General features: G+C 47.6%; 1 non-coding gene across 1 annotated transcript; it reads right to left on the bottom strand.

Moving 5' to 3' along the window:
• Positions 1–5,776: 5,776 nt before the first annotated feature.
• On the bottom strand, positions 5,777–5,906 carry LOC118943023 (small Cajal body-specific RNA 14). Its single transcript, XR_005038759.1, has one exon.
• Between the last annotated feature and the right edge of the window lie 113 nt (positions 5,907–6,019).

The raw sequence follows: 6,019 nt of genomic DNA, 5'->3' as shown, positions 1-6,019 counted from the left end.
CTAGCAGACAGACTGAGTCATGGTAGGAATGACCACACAGAATGGGAGAGAGGGGATTATCAGTGGGGAACCAGCCTGGTGAACAGACTGGACTACCACAGACCTGGGTTCAAATAGTATTTTCTTTCTTTTAAATACTTTGACCGTTTGATTGAGAAAGCCTGGAACACATGAGTAGGGTGGTGTGGAGAAGAGAAGCACCCATCGCTCCTCTACTGACTATACAGTTCACATTACACCTTTCATAGATCTAGGCCTATAGGCTAAAATCGCAGTAGCCGCGGTAAAGACCGGTTAGCGCTGTGCAGCATTGTTTTGTTTGGTCAAAAGTTAAAAACATCTTATCAATAAATGATACACACAAATCCTGATCAACTCTAGACATGTAGTACAGTTTCAAAGATATTGTCTATCGTGAACTAGCATCTTGTCTGTGTTTGAGCTTCACTCTTCAGGACAGAGCGGTGGAGGACAGCGAGCTGCAGGAGGTAGGCCCGACGAAGAGTTGCAGGAGGTGGGGCCGATGAAGAGCTGCAGGAAGTAGGCCCGACGAAGAGTTGCAGGAGGTGGGGCCGATGAAGAGCTGCAGGAGGTAGGGCTGACGAAGAGTTGCAGGAGGTGGGGCCGATGAAGAGCTGCAGGAAGTAGGCCCGACGAAGAGTTGCAGGAGGTGGGGCCGATGAAGAGCTGCAGGAGGTAGGGCTGACGAAGAGTTGCAGGAGGTGGGGCCGATGAAGAGCTTCAGGAAGTAGGCCCGACGAAGAGTTGCAGGAGGTAGGCCCGACAAAGAGTTGCAGGAGGTGGGGCTGATGAAGAGCTGCAGGAGGTAGGCCCGACGAAGAGTTGCAGGAGGTAGGCCCGACGAAGAGTTGCAGGAGGTGGGGCCGACGAAGAGTTGCAGGAGGTGGGGCCGACGAAAAACTGCAGGAAGTAGGCCCGACGAAGAGTTGCCGGAGGTAGGGGCCGATGAAGAACTGCAGGAAGTAGGCCCGACGAAGAGTTGCAGGAGGTTGGGCCGATGAAGAGCTGCAGGAGGTAGGGGCCGATGAAGAACTGCAGGAAATAGGCCCAACGAAGAGTTGCAGGAGGTTGGGCCGATGAAGAGCTGCAGGAGGTAGGGGCCGATGAAGAACTGCAGGAGGTAGGCCCGACGAAGAGTTGCAGGAGGTGGGGCCGATGAAGAGTTGCAGGAGGTGGGGCCGACGAAGAACTGCAGGAAGTAGGCCCGACGAAGAGTTGCAGGAGGTAAGGCCCGACGAAGAGTTGCAGGAGGTGGGCCCGACGAAGAGTTGCAGGAGGTGGGGCCGACGAAGAACTGCAGGAAGTAGGCCCGACGAAGAGTTGCAGGAGGTAAGGCCCGACGAAGAGTTGCAGGAGGTGGGCCCGACGAAGAGTTGCAGGAGGTGGGCCCGACGAAGAGTTGCAGGAGGTGGGGCCGACGAAGAACTGCAGGAAGTAGGCCCGACGAAGAGTTGCAGGAGGTAAGGCCCGACGAAGAGTTGCAGGAGGTGGGCCCGACGAAGAGTTGCAGGAGGTGGGGCCGACGAAGAACTGCAGGAAGTAGGCCCGACGAAGAGTTGCAGGAGGTTGGGCCGATAAAGAGCTGCAGGAGGTAGGGGCCGATGAAGAACTGCAGGAAGTAGGCCCGACGAAGAGTTGCAGGAGGTAAGGCCCGACGAAGAGTTGCAGGAGGTGGGCCCGACGAAGAGTTGCAGGAGGTAAGGCCCGACGAAGAGTTGCAGGAGGTGGGCCCGACGAAGAGTTGCAGGAGGTGGGGCCGACGAAGAACTGCAGGAAGTAGGCCCGACGAAGAGTTGCAGGAGGTTGGGCCGATAAAGAGCTGCAGGAGGTAGGGGCCGATGAAGAACTGCAGGAAGTAGGCCCAACGAAGAGTTGCAGGAGGTAGGGGCCGATGAAGAACTGCAGGAAGTAGGCCCGACGAAGAGTTGCAGGAAGTAGGCCCAACGAAGAGCTGCAGGAAGTAGGCCCAACGAAGAGCTGCAGGAGGTAGTGCCAATGAAGAGCTGCAGGAGGTAGGGCCGACGCAGAGCAAATGTGTGTGCCTGAGTGAGCACATTTTCACGCGTTACTGTCTTTGGAGAGGGGTACTATCTTTTTGCTTTAGAAATGATTCCGCCAGAGGGGGGGGGTGGGGGGTTAAAGTGTCAAAAGTAACAGTCAGTATCTGGTGTGGCCACCAGCTGCATTAAGTACTGCAGTGTATCTCCTCCTCATGGGTTGCACCAGATTAGCCAGTTCTTGCTGTGAGATGTTACTCCACTCTTCCACCTAGGCACCTGCAAGTTCCCAGACATTTCTGGGGGGAAGGGCCCTAGCCCTCACATTCCGATCCAACAGGTCCCAGACGTGCTCAATGGGATTGAGATCCGGGCTCTTCGTTGGCCAAGGCAGAAAACTACACACAGGAAACTGTTGAGTGTGAAAAACCCAGCAGGGTTGCAGTTCTTGACACAAACCGGTGCGTCTGGCACCTCGTTCAAAAGCATTTAAATCTTTTGTATTGCCCATTCACCCACTGAATGGCTCACATACACAGTCCATGTCTCAATTGTATCAAGGCTTAAAAAGCTTTCTTTAACCGGTCTCCTACACTGGTTGAAGTGGATTTAGCAAGTGACATCAATAAGGGATCATAGCTTTCACCTGACACCTGGGCAGTCTATGTAATGGAAAGAGCAGGTGTTCCTAATATGTTGCACACTGTGTATATTATACATCTTCCAAATCCTGTCCAAACAAGCATCAATCCATATCTCCAACTATATGCAACGGTGGAGCCGGTTATGTTTGTTGTACATGCATCTTTTTACAGTAAAAGAAAATCCCCACATGGGCATATAAGGGGTGTTGGCAAACTCACAAGACAGAAAACATTCTAATTTTCTATATGTTTATTATGAGTCAAGTGATGTGAGAAACTCACAACCCCAGTATAGAGCCACCTCTGGGAATTGTGGGAAATCCGTGATGTCATTCATGACCACCACTTTCTCACAGAAGACCACATTCTCATTGTTGGAGTACAGCTAGCTATTATCTGTGAGGCCCCGTGGGAAGATGCAGTTATAAGACGTGTTCAAGCTATAAGTGAAACCCTGTGGTGTTGTTTCCCATGTTAACCCTGCCACAAACATTCGCTCTCTTTATTTGGAGTGGTTAACAGCTATAGAGCCACTTTCTCAAAGTTTTGTTTAAACTATGGGAGAGTTAAACAGTCCGCCTTCCATAGGGGAATAGTTTGAGAGAATCTGATTTAAAGGGAGAATGTTTTTATGAGATTTATTTTAACACAATCGCTAAACGACGCAATGTTCTTGGACTGTATTGCATTAAGATGGCCAAACCCAAATTAGCAGCCTATCCAAAATCATGATTTATGAGCAGCTGGCTAATAAGATCCAATCTGCTTGATAAATCACAGAGCTCGTGAATCTTATGTAAAAAAAAATACCCTTAATGATCAAATCCGAAAGATAATGAATTTGTGTGTGTGAGCGTACAACATGTGTGTATGCATGTACAGTTGAAGCCAGACGTTTACATACACTTAGGTTGGAGTCATTAAAACTCGTTTTTCAACCACTCCACACATTTCTTAGTTAAAAAACTATAGTTTTGGCAAGTCGGTTAGGACATCTGCTTTGTGCATGACACAAGTCATTTTTCCAACAATTGTTTACAGATTATTTCAGTTGATTCACTGTATCACAATTCCAGTGGGTCAGAAGTTTACATACACTAAGTTGACTGTGTCTTTTAAACAGCATGGAAAATTCCAGGAAAGTATGTCATGGCTTTAGAAGCTTCTGATAGGCTAATTGACATAATTTGTGGATGTATTTCAAGGCCTACCTTCAAACTCAGTGCCTCTTTGCTTGACATCATGGGAAAATCAAAAGAAATCAGCCAAGACCTCATTAAAAAAAATAGACCTCCACAAGTCTGGTTCATCCTTTCCAAACGCCTGAAGGTACCACGTTCATCTGAAACAAACAATAGTACACAAGTATAAACACCATGGGACCACACAGCGGTCATACCGCTCAGGAAGGAGATGCGTTCTGTCTCCTCGAGATGAACGTACTTTGATGCGAAAAGTGGAAATCAATCCCAGAACAGCAAAGGACCTTGTGAAGATTCTGGAGGAAACAGGTACAAAAGTATCTATATCCACAGTAAAATGAGTCCTATATCGACATAACCCGAAAGGCCGCTCTATAAGAAAGAAGCCACTGCTCCAAAACCGCTATAAAAAAAGCCAGACTAAGGTTTGCAACTGCACATGGGGACAAAGATGGTACTTTTTGGAGAAATTTTCTCTGGTCTGATGAAACAAAAAATATAACTGTTTGGCCATAATGACCATCATTATGTTTGGAGGAAAGGGAGGGAGGTTTGCAAGCCGAAGAGATTTCCAATTAGTGTTGATGAAATTAGTCGGATTATGATCTTGACGATGAATAGTGACACCCACACAGAATGAGCCACACATTTGGTCCACTTTGCCTTACAAGAGGCTACAATGTCACAATGTGCTGGCGTCTGCGTTAGCCTAGATCCGTGACCACTGTCCATCACCCGAAACCACTCTGGATTATGTGGCTCCTGCTTTTCCCCCAATAACTATTCTAGAATTTCAGGCTACTGCAAACCACAGCTGACCTTATCACCACAGCCATAGTTACGGAATAATGAAATGGCTAGGATCTTTCTAGGGAGAGCGAAGAAACTGTTCCAGACTAACTCGACCCTGAATGCTTTCTGCCAGCATTCATATTTTGAAACCATTTGGAATGGAGGCCCGAGAAAAAGATCCCAGAACTGATTTTAGGGTTCTACGTTATTGCCTTTGCTCTTGATATAAGACCTAAATTCTTGATCTCGACAGTACTATTCATAGCCAAAAATCTGGAAAGGGATATTTTTTAACATTTTTCTTCCTTCCCAACTTGCACCCGACATGTCAAAGTTGTTGGATAACTAGCAAGTAATATACTGATTCATAAAGAAGTGATTGATCCAATACATTCTCAGTAGGAATCTGGCACGTCGGCAGAAGCATAACCCGCTTTCATCTGTTTTCTATTCATATTTTTGTCTACGGATTTCAGTCACCACCAGATGACATTTATCATGTAACACTAACAAACCTAATGCCAGATCTTGTCAGTGGGTGAAAAATGATCGATAGATTAGCGCTAGCCTGGAGGCTTCATGATGTTATTGTAAGGCCCAGAGTGGATTCAGAGTGGACTGATATTGCTAATATTGTTTTTGATCAATGTTTTGTTGTTCCATACCTCAATATTCCAGCGGCGATGTCAGCGGTCATTGATCACTTCAATTATCAGTTGCACTTGGCCTAGATGTAAATAACATGCTCTAATCTGACTTCTCAGTTCACTGTGGACGGTCGTGTGTGTTGGGACATGCGTCACATCCCTGTCCAAATGAAATGCATTCAACAACGCACACAGCCGATGCTCTAGGATGACTTTTATTGGGTGTGTCATAGGTCCGTCCGCACTACGCTCACGAATCTGCTCAGCAAATCAGTCCCAGATGCCCCTACAGCCCCAGCATTCCTCCCAAACAAGCCTGTTACACAGCCTCCCAAACACCACAACAGCCCTGCTCTGGATCAACACACAGGCCTGGTACACAGCCTGAACCAGCTAAAGAATAACCCCAGAACAGCACTCACAAACCAGGCCAGAGAGACAGCGAACCATGCTCTACCAACCAAGCCATAGAATGTGTATGGAACCATCGCACAGGGAGCCCAATAACTTGCTAGGTCCTGTCGGTGAGCACCAGTATCACTATGTGTGGTGTCATGGTCAACAGTACACTGCTCAGTACTGCAACTTTAACTGAACAACCACAATCTCCGCCGGATTCGAACCGACAACCCGTTTGAACATTGTGCAGTGTCTTCTTAATCACTGGTCCAACCAAGCCACTGCCTCATGTCAGAGGCAATTATAAGAGATAACAG

This window comes from Oncorhynchus mykiss, chromosome 21 (genome assembly GCF_057628025.1).
Source record: "Oncorhynchus mykiss isolate SJ-2025 chromosome 21, ASM5762802v1, whole genome shotgun sequence".
NCBI lineage: Eukaryota > Metazoa > Chordata > Actinopteri > Salmoniformes > Salmonidae > Oncorhynchus > Oncorhynchus mykiss.
The sequence above is the reverse complement of the archived record's forward strand: the minus strand, read 5'-3'. Positions and strand labels throughout refer to the sequence as shown.